This window comes from Panthera pardus, unplaced genomic scaffold (genome assembly GCF_024362965.1).
Source record: "Panthera pardus isolate Hobbes unplaced genomic scaffold, ASM2436296v1 HiC_scaffold_13, whole genome shotgun sequence".
Classification (NCBI taxonomy): domain Eukaryota; kingdom Metazoa; phylum Chordata; class Mammalia; order Carnivora; family Felidae; genus Panthera; species Panthera pardus.
Window position 1 is genome coordinate 120,326,590 of NW_026526688.1, and position 18,401 is coordinate 120,344,990.

An 18,401-nucleotide genomic window follows, 5' to 3' on the forward strand; every position below is an offset into this window, starting at 1 on the left:
TGATAAAGTCAAACTACTAAAATTTGCTTACTGATACATTTTGGCATACATTAATGCTTTATGGCCCCACATTTATATTAAACATTCGCACACACATGAAAATACAAAAGCTGCCAATACCTGATTTCTGTCCCCTATATTTCTACTTGCCATCATATACTTAGTTATCTTTTGACACTATGGAAAAAAATACCTAACATTCAGAACTATCAATAACAGAAAGAAGACAAAATTAAAAAAAAAAAATGCGTATTATTTATTTTTTAGGGAGAGAGATAGAGTGCAAAATGGGGAGGGGCAGAGAGAGGGAGACACAGAATCTGAATCAGGCTCCAGACTCTGGGCTGTCACCATAGAGCCAGGTGTGGGCTCGGACCTTCCAACCACGAGATCATGACCTGAGTCAAAGTCAGACGTTTAACTGACTGAGCCACCCAGGCACCCCAATAAATTTTTTTTAAGGAATGAAAGGTTTTTCACCATACTGGATTCTTAATCATATTCTCCACGTATGCGGTGTGCTAGCTGGATGTCTTTTGGCACAATTGTTCTGTGTTTGGCATGGGTAGCACACAGGTTGGTGTCTTCAAAAAGGCCCACCAGATAGGCTTCACTTGCCTTCTGCAAAACACCAATAGCTTCAGTCTAAAAGCACAGATCTGTTTTGAAGTCCTGAGAAATTTCTCGCATCCGATGCTGGAAAGGAAGTTTGTGAATCTGATGATGTCCAATTTCAGAGTGCCACAGTACTAGGTCGGTAACAATGAGATTTCTTTACCCCTCCGGCAGAGGGAGCACTCTTGTGAGTGGCTTTTGTAGCCAGTTGCTTCCTGGGTGCTTTATCACTGGTGGATTTGGGGCAGTTTGCTTTGTATGGGCCACGGTACAGAGACCTCCTACTCAACCCCCTTCCCCTTCTCCTTAGGCTGCCGCTTAGCTGCAAATCTCCATGTGTAACTTTCGACTCCCCCCAAATTTAACTACTACTAGCCAACTGCTGGCTGGAAGCCTTGCCAATCAAGTTGATTAACAAATACTTTGTATGTTATATCTATTATATACAGCATTCTTATAATAAAGTAAGCTAGAGAAAAGGAAATCATAAGGAAGAGAAAATACATTTAGAGTACTGTGCTTAATTCTTTTAAAAATAAATCCATGTATAAATGTATTTCAAACCCTGTTCTTCAAGGGTCAGTAGTATAATGTATTTCATGTCTTCTTGAAGTTAGTCAGAAAACCAGGTAAATAGGCCCTCCAAAATCTAAATATTGATTTATTTGAAAGCAAAAAAATAAAAATAAAAAATTAATGTTTATTTTTGAGAGAGATAGAGAGTAGGGGGAGAAGCAAGGGAAGGGCAGAGAGAGAGAGGGAAATAAAGAATCTGAAGCAGACTCCAGGCTCTGACCTTTTAGCACAGAGACGGACATGGGGTTCGAACTCACAAACCGTGAGATCATGACCTGAGCCAAAGTCAGACACTTAACCGACTGAGCCACCCTGGCTCCTCTGAAAGCAACAGAAATTTAACATTATGAGAAATATTCACAATCACATAGGGAAAAAAAAGTTATCTCCTGGGGCTATCTCAAGAAAGGAACTGTAATCCATTAGTGCAGAGTTAATTACAATTTTAATTCTCTTATTGCCAGAGAAAACATTTGTTGTCACTTGCAGCATGGCAGTAGCTTAGCTAATTTAAATTGTTTTCTTATGACAATGCATAATTGCATAATGTTCTGTCAAGTTAGTTTAATACTTAAAAAATTTTTTTAATGTTTTTACTTATTTCTGAGACAGAGAGAGACAAAGCATGAGTGGGGGAGGGGCAGAGAGAGAGGGAGACACAGAATCAGAAACAGGCTCTAGGCTCTGAGCTGTCAGCACAGAGACCGACGCAGGGCTCGAAACCACAAACCGTGAGATAGTGACCTGAGCCGAAGTCTGTTGCTCAGCTGACTGAGCCACCCAGGCGCCCCAAGTTAGTTTAATACTTTAAAGAAATAACCCGGATAAAAATTGCCTAACATGGAAGAATGACTTTCTAATAGTGAAATTTCAAGCATAAGCTAAAGCAGGTTGTTATTCAGCAAGTTTTTCCCCAGCACTCCTCCTCTAAAAATCTCTGAAATGCTAGTATAAGATAGACATTTGTGGAGGAGGAAAAGGGAGTGATCCAATAGTGCAAAACTGCTCTAAAGGATTTTATTGTATGAACTATATGTGTCAGAGGAGCTAGCAAACATTGCCATATAGCATAAAAAGAAAATGTACGTATAAACAATGCAACCAACTATCAGAGTGTCATGCCAAGTAAAACACCAAATAAACCTTGAACAATGAAAAAAAAAGAGAAGAAAGTACACACAAAAAAGAGAGAGGGAAAGGGGTGGAGGTGGAGGGCCTGGTGGGAAAGAACCACTGAGTGCTCATCTTTATCTTAACGGACTACATGGTCTAATCACCACTGAGCACTCATCGTTACCTTGGTTGCCTACGGCCAATGGAGCAAGATGGGGCCCATGTTCTCAAAAGTGTGTCACATGAAACTACAGCATTAAGCCTTTTCAATGTACTCTCTCCACATATGACAACCCACCCCATGCTTACGTTGAAAGGTAATGAGTGCCTCTTTTATGACCTCTTTTCATTGTTTGTGGCCATGTAAAAGCTTGTGTTGGTTTCTTCTGTTGAAAGTCAAAACTGCGAAGCAAATTGGACAATACTGGGGGTACATTTTAAAAGACAGAAGCTCAAGAAGAAAGGCAAGAAGAAAGAACTGAGGAGACAGTAGTTTTGTGCACTGTCCATGTGCATTTTCCATGGAGGATTAGAAGATTTTTTTTAATTTTTAAAACTTTTTTTAATGTTTATTTATCTTTGAGAGAGAGAGAGAGAGAGAGAGAGAGCAGGGGAGGGGCAAAGAGAGAGGAAGACACAGAATCTGAAGCCAGCTCCTGGCTCTGAGCTGTCAGCACAGAGCCTGGTGCAGGGCTCAAACCCACAGTCTGTGAAAACATGACTGAACCAAAGTCGATTGCTTAGCCAACTGAGCCACCCAGGCGTCCTTAGAGGCGTTTTTGTTTGTTTGTTTTTTTAAATAGCTACCATAGCTACATGGATTCTTCTCATTCACATGATGTCAACAAAGAAAAAAGTGATTTATATTCATTATGATATTGAAAACTTACAGTTATAGAAAAATAAAATCATAACTGATCTTTTGTTGATCGAAAGTTACAGGTCATGCCTTTACATATAACTCTTAGCTGAGGAATGAGGTTTGAATATCCTAGAAGGAGCCAAACTGAAATAAAAAAAGACATAGCTGGGAGACAGAGATGACTGCTAAAATAACAAGAAGAATATCCTAGGTGATCACCTGCCAAAGTCCCAAATAGACTATGATGAGTAAAGTCAAAAGAGGGAGTAGATCAGCTGCTTGATCTTATCTAATACCTCTAACATCTTCTTTGGATAGACTAATAGGAGAGCTGGAATCAGAGCATGAGTTTATGGACACCCAGTTAGCACCTCTTTCCATGGCCTCATGCTGCAGTGCCTACATTTGATATATTTTTTTAAATTCCCCCCCATCCTTATCTAGTATAAGTGACAAAAGTGGAATAGATGTAAGATATATGACTTGATATTTTGACATACATATACATTGTGAAATAAGAGCTACAATCAAGATAATTAACATATCCATCACCTCACATAATGAAATGGGGAGATGGTACAAAGTTTCTGTTATACAAGATGAATAAGTTCTGGAAAGCTAATTGCAGCAATGTAAATATAGTAAACAATATTTTATACTTGAAATTTTCTAGAATAGATCTTAACTTAAATGTCCTAACCACAAAAAACATTGGTTTTAATATTATATATATATTTGTATATATACATATGTATAAATGTGTATATATATATATTTGTATATGCTTACGTACATATATACGTACATACCTACATATATATACATATATATGTTGCTATTAAATATGTATGTTACTATTATGGTTATTAAAGTACAAATTTACTTGAAAGCATTACAACATTTTAAGTAGCATTTTGTATTTTTTCAACAAATGGAGCGATTCTGTGGAAATATTTGTAATTTGGAGATGTTAAAATGGATCTTCTTGAGTAATAAAAGTTGGACCATTTTCCTTAGGTCTAGTCAGCATGAAAATGTAGACCCGTATAATGTATATACTTTTAATTGAAGTACAGTTGAAAAACTGCTATATTAGTTTCCGGTATACAACGTGGTTATTTGACGAGTCTATGTTATGCTATATTCACCACAGGTATAGCTACAGTCTGTCACCATACAACACTATTACAATACCATTAACTATATTTCCTACGCTGTATCTTTCATCCCCTTGACTTATTCATTCCATAATTAGAAGTGTGTACTTCCCACTCCCCTTCTCCCATTTTGCGTATCCCCTTACCTCCTTTCCTTATGTCAATCATCAGTTAGTTCTCTTTATTAATGGGTTTGTTTCTGCTTCCTGTTTGTTGGTTTTTTCTATTTGTTTTGTTTTTTAGATTCCACATGTAGGTGAAATCGTATGCTATTTGTCTTTTGCTATCTCACTTATCTCTCTTAGCATAATACCCTCTAGCTCCATCCATGATGGTGCAATGACAAGATCTCATTCTTTTTTATCTATCTATAGATAGATGAGAGATGATAGATAGATAGATAGATAGATAGATAGATAGATAAATAGATACACACCACATCTTTTTTTCCCCATTCATCTGTCAATGGCACAGGTTGCTTCCATATCTTGGCTATTATAAATAATGCTACAATAAACATAAGGGTGCATATGTCTTTTCCAATGAAATGCTTTTGTTTTTGTTGTTGTTGTTTTTGTTTTTTCAAGACAAAATTTGTCTTTTCAAATGAAATGCTTTTGTTTTTGTTTTTTTGGTAAATACCGAGTAGTAGAATTACTGGATCATATGGTATTTCTACTTTTAATTTTCTGAGGAACTCCCATACTGTTTACAAAAAAACCTATAATAATAAAAATAGTATGGTACTGGCATAAACATAGACACATTGATCAATAGAACAGAACAGACAGCCAGAAACAACCCATACTTATGTGGTTGATTAAATCTATGACAAAGGAGGCAAGAATATACAGTGGGGAAAACACAGTCTCTTCAATAAATGGTTTTGGGAAAACTGGACAGCTACATACAAAAGAATGAAACTAGACCACTGGTTTACATCACACACAAAAACAAAATAGATCAAAGACCTAAATGTGAGATCTGATACCATAAAACTTATAGAAGAAAACAGGCGATAATTTCTTTGACATAAGCCTTAGCAAAATTTCTCTAGATATGTCTCCTCAGGCAGGGGGAATAAAAGCAAAAATTAATTATTGGGACTACACCAAAATAGAAAGCTTTTAAACAGTGAAGGAAACCATCAACAAAACAGAAAGGCAACCTAATAAATGGGAGAAGATATTTGCAAATGATATATCTGATAAGGGGTTAATATCCAAAATATAATATAAAAAATATATAAAGAACTTATACAACCCAATACCAAAAAGAAACCCCCCAAAAAACCCCAATCTAATTAAAAATGAGCAGAAGACTTAAAAGGACATTTTCCAAATAAGACGTAGAGAGGGCCAACAGACAAGGGAAAAGATGCTCAACATCACTAATCATCAGAAAAATGCAAATCAACCACAATGAGATTTCACCTTGTACTGGTCAGAATAGCTAGAATAAAAAAGACAAGAAATAACAAGTGATGAGGGTGTTGACAAAAAGGAACCTTCATGCACTGTTAGTGGGAATGTAAATTGGTGCAGTGACTGTGGAAAAAAGTATGGACATATACCTATATAATATTAAGTATGAAATGATGTTAGAGATATATTCCTACTCAAACTGTTTCTGCTGCTGAATTTAAAAGATTGCAGTAGAGACTATGAATTTTCAGTGACTCCAGAAAAACGTATTTCTAGCAACAGAATAAGAGCTAAATATGCAATACTTTATTTTACCTCTCATTTAGTTTTCACCATTGTTTTCTGGAGAATATGCTAATATTTCTAATGGATAAATGTATCCATTAGAAAGAATATGGTCTCATATATTAGATCATTTGTTGATATGTCCCAAGCATTCACTTTCAGATTCCTCCTTCTCCAGAAGAGCTCACTCTAGAAGGGGGGACATACTTGAAATGAGAGATCTGCCACCTGACTTCCTTAGCTCTGGTCTCTCTCATGCCTATATCTTTTGGGCTTATTGTCTTCCAAAATAATCCTCATGAGTTGCCATAGTTTAAGAACTTGTTTTTTAAAATCTCTTCTATTTCTCTGTAGAATCTAAGACATTTAGAAGAGACAGAGACAAAAACAAAAGCACCCAGATCTTGATATAACAAGGGATAAAAACAGAAGAACATGGGATTCCCCTCCACCACTAAGCCCACTATCATTCCTGGTGATGTCAACAACCACAAAGAAGTCATCACATGCTGTGGCTCCTCACACCTGCTCATCTTTTCCTCTGCTTCCCCCTTTGCCACATACTCTCATGTCATCACTAATAACTAGAGTAGCACCTCTGAAATCTCAACGGCAAGCCAATACTGATTACCATCTTCTATTTTCTTGCTTATTAGAGAATCCAAACTGCTATAACTCTTTGACTGTGTTGATTCCCCTTATTCATTGACCTGCCATTTTTTGTCTGCCCATCTCATTCGGTTCTTTGGCTCAATGTACTACCTACCTGCTGATGACTTCCAAATTTCGAATTTAGTTTGTGTGGGTGACTGCAATGGGAGAACACTCTTAAAGTTTTTAGAGGTCCCCCTCTTCCAGATTGCACAAATATAGCAATACCCTTTAGCAAAGGGTTGCCTAGTCACTCACACAATTTTGTATTTATCCACAGGCCTCATTTGATTGAGAATTTTTTACCAGCTGGAAGAGAGGGGATGAGAGGTGATTTACTTTTCAACCCAGCAAGTCTTGGGTCTTGTCTATTTTCTCTAATTTCTGCTTGCAAACTGATTAGTTCCTTCTACCTTGTATATTTCTTCCTGTATTTTATCATATACCACTAAGAGAAACAAACTGATGGCTACCAGGTGGGGGTGGGGGGTGAAAAACATGGGTAAAGGAGAGTGGGAGGTTCACACTCCAGTTATGGAGTAAGTCAGGGGAATAAAAAGTAAATCATAGGGAATATGGTCAATGCTATTGTAACAGTGTTATATGATGACAGATGGCAGCTACACTTATGGTGAGCATAGCATAACGTATAGAGTTGTCCAATCACTATTTGTACACTTGAAACTGATGTAACATTGTGTGTGAACTATACTTCAATTAAAAAAGGGGAAAGAAAATACAGTCTGGGGGCACCCTATCGAGATGAGTTTTCATCTCCAATGGCATCTCTCAGAGTCTCCTCTTTGATAAAGACTATCCACTTTCCCTCAATTCTGTTTAGTTCAACAAATGTTTATTGAGTACTCGCCATGGACCAGGAACTTTATAAGGATCCTGCATTTAAGTTTTATGGGTGACTAGGGAGAAAGATACAGCCACAGATATGGGTTAAAGTTGAGACTCTTAGAGTAGCAAAGATATGCAATGGTCCATGTGAGAGATTCTGAGACCCATGGTAGGGATGAAAAGTTAGTAATCAGACTGAGAAAAAATTGGGAAATCTTAGATTATTGGGTATTTGGTGAGGGAGGAAAAAATATTCAAAACTGAAATTGAGATATTTTTAGCTTGGGGTATCTAAATGTGTGGTGTTGTCCCCCAAAACAGTAGGAAATATAGACTGAGAGCATGTTTGGGGTTTGAGTTTATTTCTGGACAATGTTGAATATACATACAGCCATATCCAGGGGAAGAAGTGTGGCAAGCAGTTCCAGAGTGAGATCTAGTCTAGATGTGTACCTTGGAAGTTATCAGTTGGCAACATGACAGTTACACCCAAGCCCTCCAAAGCTCTGATTTAAACACCCACACATAGTCACACAACTTCTTTTCCTGGTGTAAAGGAGATATGAGAAAGTTGTGGAGATTCCGGGGGTGGTTCGCTCCCTGGTGTTTCAGGCAGAGCCCAAGTGCCCCATTTAACTAAATTATTCCTGCTTTTGGCACTGACATTTTAAGTTACATAATTTTCCAATTCGACTATCCTATTCTTAAATTTATATTTCTGTTGATAGGGATAAATTGAAAAGATGATATTGGCTATTTTCTAATTTAGGACCAACTGCTTTTTTTTAAATACTTAAGCGACATGATGTGAGTATTAATTATGGAAAATATAGGGCAAATTTATATTGGTTTTATGCTTGTCATTATGATATACACTTTCCTACCATATTATTTAATCCTCTTCCTAAATCTTTCAAGGCAGGCATTATTGCCATCACTTTATAAATGAGGAAACTGAAGTTAAGGGAAATGATTTAACTTTCTAAAAATCATAATGTGTGGGCAAGATACTTAAAGTATCGGCAAAACAACATATTTCTAGAGTTCTCCCTTTTAAAAAAAATTAGTTGCAATGTTTACATTTCATAGACCAAAATTTACCATATGACTGAATACTGCTTTCCCTTAACTGAAATGTCACTCTCCCATCAACTCTGTGTTCCTTCACTTTCTTCCTTCTTTCCTTCACTTTCCTTCACTACGTTTGTATTGCTGACTTTTATAGCAGATTCAAATTCTTCAGGTGTCTCAGTGTCTACCGGACATTTCTATTCTGCTTCACATTATATCTTCATTCTTTTGCTCACTGGAAATTTCTGCTGGAGGCCTCACAAACATAGTACAGTTCCCTAAATGAATCATCAAGCTGTCCATGCCTTTGATACCTCAGATCCAATGGCCCATGTCTTTAAATGCATTCTTGTCTAATTGATGACTTACCCCTCCCTTGTCATTTTACCACATGTGTATAAAACATAATCTCAGCTGCACTAATCCACCAACTCACTTTCTCTTTTCCTAAACAATAGCTACTTCTGAGTCCTACTAGAGAGATATATACAATCCTGCACATTGATTCCCTTACAAATTCAGTTTCCAATAGAAGACAGCATTTGAGGCTCCTCAGAAAAAACTTCTGTGTGCCCTCACTTACCTCTTCCATTCCTCAACATCTGTTTTCCATTTATTTTTTAAACCTTCTATCCTTTTCCTTTTACCTTCAGTCTCAGCAGATAATCTCAATACCTAATTCACAGACAAAACAGTGATGTCCTAAGTACCTACTTCTTGTTCCATTTATCTTGCCCACAACCTGCCTATACCATCCCCATTCTTTAGACAGACCTCTTTCCTCATGTGTTACCAGATGTGGTTCTCTCTTATTGATGGCTAACCCCACAACTGGGCACTGGATGGCATTCCCATCTCCATAACTCACATCTCTAGATTTCTCTTTCGCACATTCCTTCAAAATAACATTTTTTGAAAAAGCAGTCTAGACTTTGCTTTCCACTTTCTAACTCCCCAATGACTCTTCAAACCGTTACAATCTAGCTTCTATCCTCACCACATCAAGCTAAAATGTCTTCATGATGTATTCTTGTTTCTCAAAACAATTGGATTTGGTATGGCTTACCCCACCAGCTTCAGTTACAATATGGGCTACATTTTTCCCTCTAAAAATAGCTAAATACAATATTTCTGTTTGTAAAAACAAACAAAACAACAACAACAACAAAACAAACCCACAAAACAAACAAAAAAATCCAAAAAAAAAAATCTCAAAATCAGGGCAAAATTATAAAATCCAGGTAATAAAAATATTTCCCAGAATCCATCTGAGTTTGTTTTAGAGAAGCAGGTGGTTTTTGTTTTTTCTTTAGACTAGTAATGCACTACTCTACTTGAATTATAACATCATAGGAACAAAAAAAAGTGTTTGCTATAGAATAATTTTTTCCCTTTTGGGTAGCTAAGTATAAATTAAGACCTATGTGATTAACCATGACAACTCTGATAATAAATTTAGATTTAAAATGATTTTTTGGGCTTACAGATAGAATTTGTGTCATTTATTTTGTCTTCCAGCATTGGAATACTTTTTCCAATTGTATTATCCTGCAATACGCACAAAGAATCAGTCATTCACTCTAGTTTTCCTAAGTAGCCTGTGTTTGCCTCTTTGGAGACGTTTCTGAGTATTTCTTTCAGGGAAACATAATCCATTGGAGGTTGCCAATTATAAAAATCTGAAAATCTCAAACAGTTATCCTGAAAACGCAGGATAAGTTGGGATGTGACAAGTGGGAGTAAGCTTGATGTCCACGTAAGAAGTGGTAACCTAGTGGGACACTGACTGTATTGAGATTAATAATATCATCTTACATAAGGAGTAAATCAGTTTCTGTCCCTCAAGATGGGCAATTTCCTGGAGTACAGAGTTTCTGAAAACAGTTTGTGGCATCTCTCAAGAAAACTAACTGACTACTGTAACAAGGATGGCCCTAAAATAGATCTCATTCCTGATGAATAAGATTTTACTGATGGGATGGTAATAACATTAGCAGAAGCATTTGTTGACATGAAGTCAAAGTCTAATTTTTATTAGCCTGAAGTTTGTGATGTATGAAGTCAACATAAGTGCCAAGAGGTACCTGTGAAAGTGAATCTACTTCTGAAGCGTTTAAAAGCATGGCTATTAAATGTTGTCAGTAGTCAGTTAAATCAGAGCAGTAGATACAGTGTAAGAAAAAGACGCCACCTGAGACTTCTGATCTTTCTTAACTGGCAGAAAAGAAGGATCAAAAGTAAACGGGTAGAGATGAGGGTCCTATTGAGAACTTTTAGTTGGTAAATAGAGAATGACAAAAAACAACAATAAGCAAGATTGGTGGTAAAGGGAAGAAGTGCTGAAAAATCAGAGAATTAATCTGGTTCCATTGTTTTGAGCAGAAACTGCCAAATTTTGTAGTCAGCAGTTTGTCATTTTGGGCAGAGGTTGTCCACTTTATATAGTCAGCAGCTTCAGAATTCCTAAAAATCATCAATTTAGGGTCTCCTGCTGGAATGGAAGTCCAGTAGTCGGAAGGAATTGCTGTATATATTTCAATTGGAGAAACGTGACCCCAAGGATCAACACCTTGGAATTTTACTGCAGTACCAATTGTTAACAGTACCTTTAAGTTTTTTTTCTGTTGAGGTTTAAGGGCAGGTTTTTTTTTTTTTTTTTCTGATGCCTTTTTCAGAAGCTCAGATCTCCAGGTTTCAGATCATGCAAAGGCTGCTTAGCTAGGCATTTTGGAAATACGGTTTTACCTATTGGCGATAAAGCTAGAGGTATCATTTGAGTCTCCTGCATAATTGGTCATCTCAGCTTCTAAGAGAGTAGAATCTAGGCTAATTTATTTTTGCTAAGTTTTTTAATTAAAAATTTTTAATTTATTTTATATTTATTTTGCTATTATAAGTCATATCATGAAGCTTTTTTGGTACATTCCTTTATCATGACAATCTCCTTAAATGATAGCAAAGAAGCTCCAATTTGTTTAGTTTGTCATTCATTTTCTAAGGGTTTCTGTAGCAGTCACGAAATTTCAATAACTCAAGCATTTCAAAGCGATGGACTAACATAAAATCTTATATCCCCTTAAGTATAAATAGTCTTCTACCTTTTTTTTTCCTCCAGAAGGCAGGTCTGAGCAATAGCAACTAATTTAGCTACATAAATTGACTTAATTCTGTGAGACACTTAAATTTTAAGAAAAATTCATGCCTGATAAAATAACCTACTTGGAAAAAAAAATTAAGAATCAAACATTCATAAACATAAGTAAATCAGAATTGTCCAAGAAAGTCTCCATCTAGGAAATCTGTACAAGGTATGGAATGTTCCCTGAGATAAGCTAAATAATCATGGGATTCTTCTTCCTGTAAAAGAAGAAGTTATCCAGCTTTAGAGCATTGCAATGCTGAGCAGTTGCATGTGAATGGAGAAAGCAACACTATTTCATAATTTGACACCTGGCCAAAAAGTACTCAGGCATTTTGTCAATAGAAGAATTTGTATAATATGGGAAACCATTAAGCTTATTTGGAATTTTAAAACTAAATCAGCTCTGGCTTTCTTAAGTTTTTCTATTCCTGTATCACTCTTAGTCAAGGGGATATGCTTTGGTTATTGAATCTAAAGAAAGACTGAAATAACAGGCTTCTGATGATTGTCATGTTATTGAATCATACCCCTAATGTTTATTCAGACTTTAAATGAACAACAACAGCAAAACAAAGAGAGACAGAGAGAGACAGAGAGAGAGAGAGAGAGGAGAGAGGAGAGAAAAAAAAAGTTTTTAAAGTGAGAATCCCGGAAACAAATTGCTTTGGTGACTGTTATATACCTATCTTTGAGCTGAAATAGGAATATGTTTTATTTTTTAATTTGAAAAATATTCAATCATTAAAAGATCATTTACATCCACATATTTACTAAAAAGTCAAGCTTTCTTTGAATTATCAGTTTTTTAAATATATATTAAGTATGGTAGACAAAACCTTTCAAAACAGCTTTGAATTAGTTAATATTTGTAGAATTTTTAGGTAAGCCTGATTACTTTTATGGTCCTTTCTTTTACAGGGTGAAAGGGGAAGCATTGTGTTACCCAATGACCATTTTGAAAACCCAAAGATAGTGTAGTCTTAAAGGACATATTTATCTTTATTTTATTTTATCAAATATTTTGAAATATTTTACTTAGCCATTGTTGATAATTTTACTTCTTAGGGCTTTGTTGGTATTTAATTATTAAGGCAGATCAAAGGCAGTGAGTAGTCAGTGAGGGCCCTGGGGGGATAAATCAGTATTAGCTCCTGAGGCAACTGCCTGCGATATGGTAACTTTAATTCAGAGGAGGACTGAAGGAAAGAGAAGGCCCTTCCTCCAGCATGCCTGGGAATTTCAGGGGAAGATGGAGATTAAAGATCTCAGTCTCAGCCCGCATTTTCCCAAGTGTCTTTGACCCAGATCTCATGGTCCCACTTCTTTCCACCAGTGTCCCTGTTTTAGGGTGAGAGATCTGCGGGGACTGAGCATTTAATTTGGGGCTGAAACTCTGCAGGCATACTTCCAGATATGCAACCTCGGGAGAGGAGGAAAGCATTCCAAGTTGCCATGGGGCCTTCCAATCCCATGTTCTTATTTATATGTTTATGGCTCCTAATTCCCATTTACGCTTGCTGAGGCCCAAAGAGAAAAATGACAATGTGAGGAAGGGAGATTCTACTACATGCCATAGATTACTCATGTCCCTTTTATCCTGGCCAGGAGGTTATCCCTGAGCTCCTTCAAATGTGAATCACCCAAATCCTGACACCCATCTTTAAAGATCATTTCTTGGGTCCACTTATAGTATGAAATACCATATCAGCCAGGTTCCCACCAGGAAGCAGTTGGTATGCTCATGGTAGAATAACTCAAGGAGTGTTTATCTACTAAAGGAGTATTTACAAAGATGTTGCAAGACATAGTGGAATTATAAGGGATGGTGCAGGATCCTGGGGCAAATAAGAGCTCTTATCATCCCTCAGCCTTAAAGGATGAGAAAAGGGAATAGTTACCACAACCTGAAAAGAGGATGTTGGGAGAAAGGACCTGTAGCCATTGGACACAGACTTTCTGAAGTAAACTTGAAAGAAGGGAGGCAGGGGAATAATTCTCCTAATGTCACTCTTCTCCCCACCCCTAATCTACTGGTACTCTTCATGGGCCAAATCCCACTGGAAACGGGAGGACAAGGAGGACCTCCAGTGCAGTTCATTCAAGTCGGTGTCCTGGGACAGAAAGCAGGGAAGGGGAGACGAAGAAAAGATCTGGAGAGGAAAATAGATGAAGTGTGGCTCACTTATGTTATGGGCATTTCACTGTGGTCCTATTTCATCTCTACTGGCAACTAAAATCATTGTTGGGGGCTTCCATGAAATCCTATACTTACAGATCTCCTGAAAGAGCCTTTTCAGATCCTTGCTTTTGCAGCTCTTCCAATAGTTATCTAGCTCAAATTCTTGATATTAATTTTCTTTCCACTAACTATATCTTGAGTGGCTTCTGCTTTCCCAACCAAATCTGTCCGATCCAAGAACATTGCATCCCTTAAAAAGGGCTCCATAGCCAAAAAGTAAGCAATCAGAGAGAAACGAATCCAATGTTTCTTTCTCCAATTCCTTTGGTCAGAAAGATGAGGAAAGCTGAACAGAGACATTTTTTTTCTTTTGTTTCCTTGGACACCCATGAAGTTCATGGGAAGTTCGAAATGACATTTTTAACCATATTTAAGAACATAGCATTTTAAGATCAATACATTCAAATGTGTATATATAACACTAACACAGATAGAACAGAGCTTGTTAAGGCAAGGTTCCTATAAAGGAATGTTACTTTTTAACTCTTCCTTTTTCTGGGCACCAAAATCTAGACTGCAGCAAGTATATGGAAACTAACCCGAATGGATCTTCTAAACCTGGAGAAGTTTATTAATTCAAGACAGATGAAAAGTAGGGACTGAAAATAAATAAACACATACTTTAGAATAAGAACCATCTGTAGGACACGCTGCAGTTAATCTTGATGTAAATCTAGACAACAAAGAACAAATCTTATGTTAATTTTTAGGGATACTGCAAAAGCGTTTAATCCTATCTCTAGTTCAATCCATGCTGTTTCTCCTAAATCTGATAACACTTTTGTTTGCCACACTTGTCCTTCGTCTTAGTGGTCCATATTTCAGTGGAAAGCTTTTGCTTTCAGATAGTGCACATGTACTTGCAAAAAATTAATTTTAGCTATAGCCCTTATCAGTGATTTGTTGAGGCAAATAAGAGCAGCCCCAAACTCTAGAGCCCTTGTACACATAGCCTTTAATCAGGCATTTAATTAAGCATTCTACATGCATTATACAACTTAACTCTCACAGAAACTATGTTAGTTCATTTGCTGTCTTTTTATTTCCAGTTTATAACAAAGAAAATGGAGGCTTGGGGTTCCTGCCTAAATCCATAAGTTAGAATGTGAATGCAAGTCTGACTGATCTCAAAATCATGTCATTAACCTTTATATTGTGCCCCTTCTTCCAAGAAAACCCGCAACCTATGCTGGGAAATGCTTTTTCTCTTGGCTTCTACCATAGTGTTGTATTTCTCTCCACCGTGAACTGATAATTCTATTTCTTATGTCTTTTCTCCTGTATTATTCTATCTGCACTACAGCGAGGGAAAGGATTACATGCCTCCAGTGTTGTCAGGAAGAATAACTTACTGATTGGGACCAAGGCTAAAAATCTTTTCTCATATTAGGAGACATTTGGATGCACCCCTACTTCCTGTAACACTGCAACACTTCCCTGGAGACAGAGCTTCTTCATAGCCATTGTTATGGTGGATCATGAGTTGAATTTTTCTCATCCTCTAACACCTTTTCTTCCATAATCTAGAGCAATAGCCTACTTGCATGGACTCTGTGAGTTCACAGTGAACAATGATAACTATCATAGTTTACAGCTTACATGTCTCAAAGGCTTGTGATTCCCGCTTCACCTTATTTGTTTCTAGAAACGGATCCCATCCTCATCACTTGCTTTCTAGGAAGGGAACACCTCATATTTATCTTTTGTTTTCCCCTATCTACCGCAAAGAGTAGTTATGAACTAAAATAAAAATAAAGAAAATCCATACATGGACACATACTCTATTTAACAACTAAAAATGTTTTCTGTGAATTGCTCCTTTGGTCCAAAGATCTTTAAAGTGTTTATAAAAGACAACTAACTAAGCTTTACGATAGTCTTATATACTTGCCAGCTGCTCTAAAGCACCTTCTTCTTACAAGTTTTTGAAATGTTCAAGGAGAGCTTTTAATCCCACTGAAAGCCAAAGAAAAATAGGCTGTACCTTCATGCCACTTATTGGCAGAGGTGAAAAGTAAATATACTCTGAAGTGTACCTGAAATCTTTTTCAGTGATTATGTGAAGCTTTCTAAAGATTAAGAGATAGGGCCTTCCTTTCTAGCCAATGGAAGGTCACAGAACACCACTCTGCCATCTGCCTCTTTTCCTTTTATTTAACAAGTTTAAAAGAAATGTTTTATGGGGTACCTGGGTGGCTCAGTCAGGTAAGCATCCAACTTCGGCTCAAGTCATGATCTCACAGTGCATGCGTTCGAGCCCTTCACAGGGCTCTGCATTGATGGTGTGGAACCTGCTTGGAATTCTCTCTCTCCCTTTCTCTACCCATGTCCCACTCATGCTTTCTCTCTCAAAAAAAAAAAATGTTTTGTGTTGAAGAGTTTGACCAAGATCTCCTGCAAGTGATTCAAAATCCTCTCCAGTTACCAGAAAATGATGAAAAGTTTGAATTCAGATGGAAATCACCTTGGTTAGATATAATTTAAGTCCTTGGTTTGGGTTTAATTCATTCAGTCTTGGTAGAAAGATTTATGTATCCTGTTTGGGGAAGCCTGTTTGCAGAAGGCTTTTCTGGGGCGTTTTTGTTTTGTTTTGTTTTGTTTTTGTATGCTGTTCCACATGCTGGTGAATTCGTAGACTGAAATGTCTTACTTGGAGGTGATAGCTTTCTTATGCAAGTAGGGAGAATGAAATAAAGACTTTGATTTGTGCACATTTCTCAGGTTTCTTATCTGATTCCACTGAAAGTTCATATTTCTGTACTACATTTTTAAACGCGATGGCCTTAATTTTACACTTATTTAATAGGCAGTGCAGAAACCCTGAATAAATTATGGATAGGACAATAAGTCCTTACACTCAGGGAACTGTTACATATACACTTATACTCTCTTCCAAACTATTCTTAAGTGGAACTTTCCCAGCAATAAATAAATTCTACCAGTAATGAGTTGAGTAGCTTTATGGCTTATTGGTCATTTTCTTGGTAATATCTCTGATCATTTCAAATACCCACACATAAAATGAGTTTTCAAAATGGGAAATAGCACTGAACATTAGGGTAATGGGTTCAAAAATTGAAAACCAGATTTATATAAGAAAAAAATATATTACAATTGGTTTAAACCTCCACATTTAATTAAAGGATGTTCTTGAAGAAATTACTACCATATCAAGAGCTACTAATCAATTATGCAAGTATTTGTTCCCAAAGGTGACTAATATCTAGTACAAGTACTTAATGCAGATGTATAACTGACACATTGAAGCTAATTGGAAATACCAACCCTAAAAAGTTAAACTGGTATAATCCAGATGGCCTACCTAAGAAAAAAGCTTTGTTAAAAACAGAAACATCAAATAATATTGTTTGAAAGATGAACCTATGAAGAGCTCATTATCTATTTGTAATATTATTTTGAGAAAATACCATTGAACTGGAGGTATAGTGAGTCATATCTTGATGATCAGCACTATAGAAAAGCTAAATAGACCATCAAAATTCTCTTATATTTGAACATATATATATATATATATATATATATATATTTTACTTTCACTTGAATATGGACTTAACTTCTGAGAATTCACAAATGCTAAAGTAATTCACATATTAGTATATCAGAGTTCTTGCTAATACAGATCTGAGCTTGGATGAAGTTTATCTATACACTTCCTATAAAAAGAGAATTTTATTAAGCAAATTAAAATCATAAGTGAGATTATAGAGGAATAGATAGCATGCTAAATACATTGTCTTTAAGTGTTTTATAATTATACTTACCTACAAGTATTTTATTGAATGTTCAGCATTTTGCATGTATTATATCCTTTAATTCTCATAACCTATGAGGCATACCCAATTTACAGTATCCCCATTTCATAGATGAAGAAACTTCAGTATAAAAAGTCTCACTTCCACCACGCCATTCAGTCACTAGATAATGGAGCTGGGATTTGGAGAGTTAGACTCCAACCCCTCGCTTGCACCACACTCCTTTTCAGCAGACCCTGAAAAGCAAGCAAGCACTAATGGTGTGAAAATGTGGGTGGAAAGGGTACTAGAAATAGCATTTCATTGCTTCCCTCTTTACTCATATACTATCACAGCCTTGTATGAACTATGAGAGCACCTGCCCAACCTGCTGTCAGTGTGAAGAGGTGATCTTCTCAGTAAGAACAGTCATTTGTTCATTAAATGCCCACGCTGTCAGGCATAGCTCTAAATGTTTGGGATACATTAATCCACAGAATGGGTAAAGGTACATATATAGCAAGGGGATACAGACAATAAACATTAAAACAATACATAAGGAGATTACAGAGCAATTTAAATGCTGATAATTGTCAGAGGAAACAAGGCCTGGTGGAGGGAATAAGGGGCTATGTGTGATAGGGTGGACTGTACTTTCAATAAGGTGA

General features: G+C 36.6%; 1 pseudogene; it reads right to left on the reverse strand.

Annotated features, from left to right (window-relative positions):
• Nucleotides 1-492: 492 nt before the first annotated feature.
• On the reverse strand, nt 493-17,909 carry LOC109246628 (histone H3.3C-like; annotated as a pseudogene).
• Between the last annotated feature and the right edge of the window lie 492 nt (nt 17,910-18,401).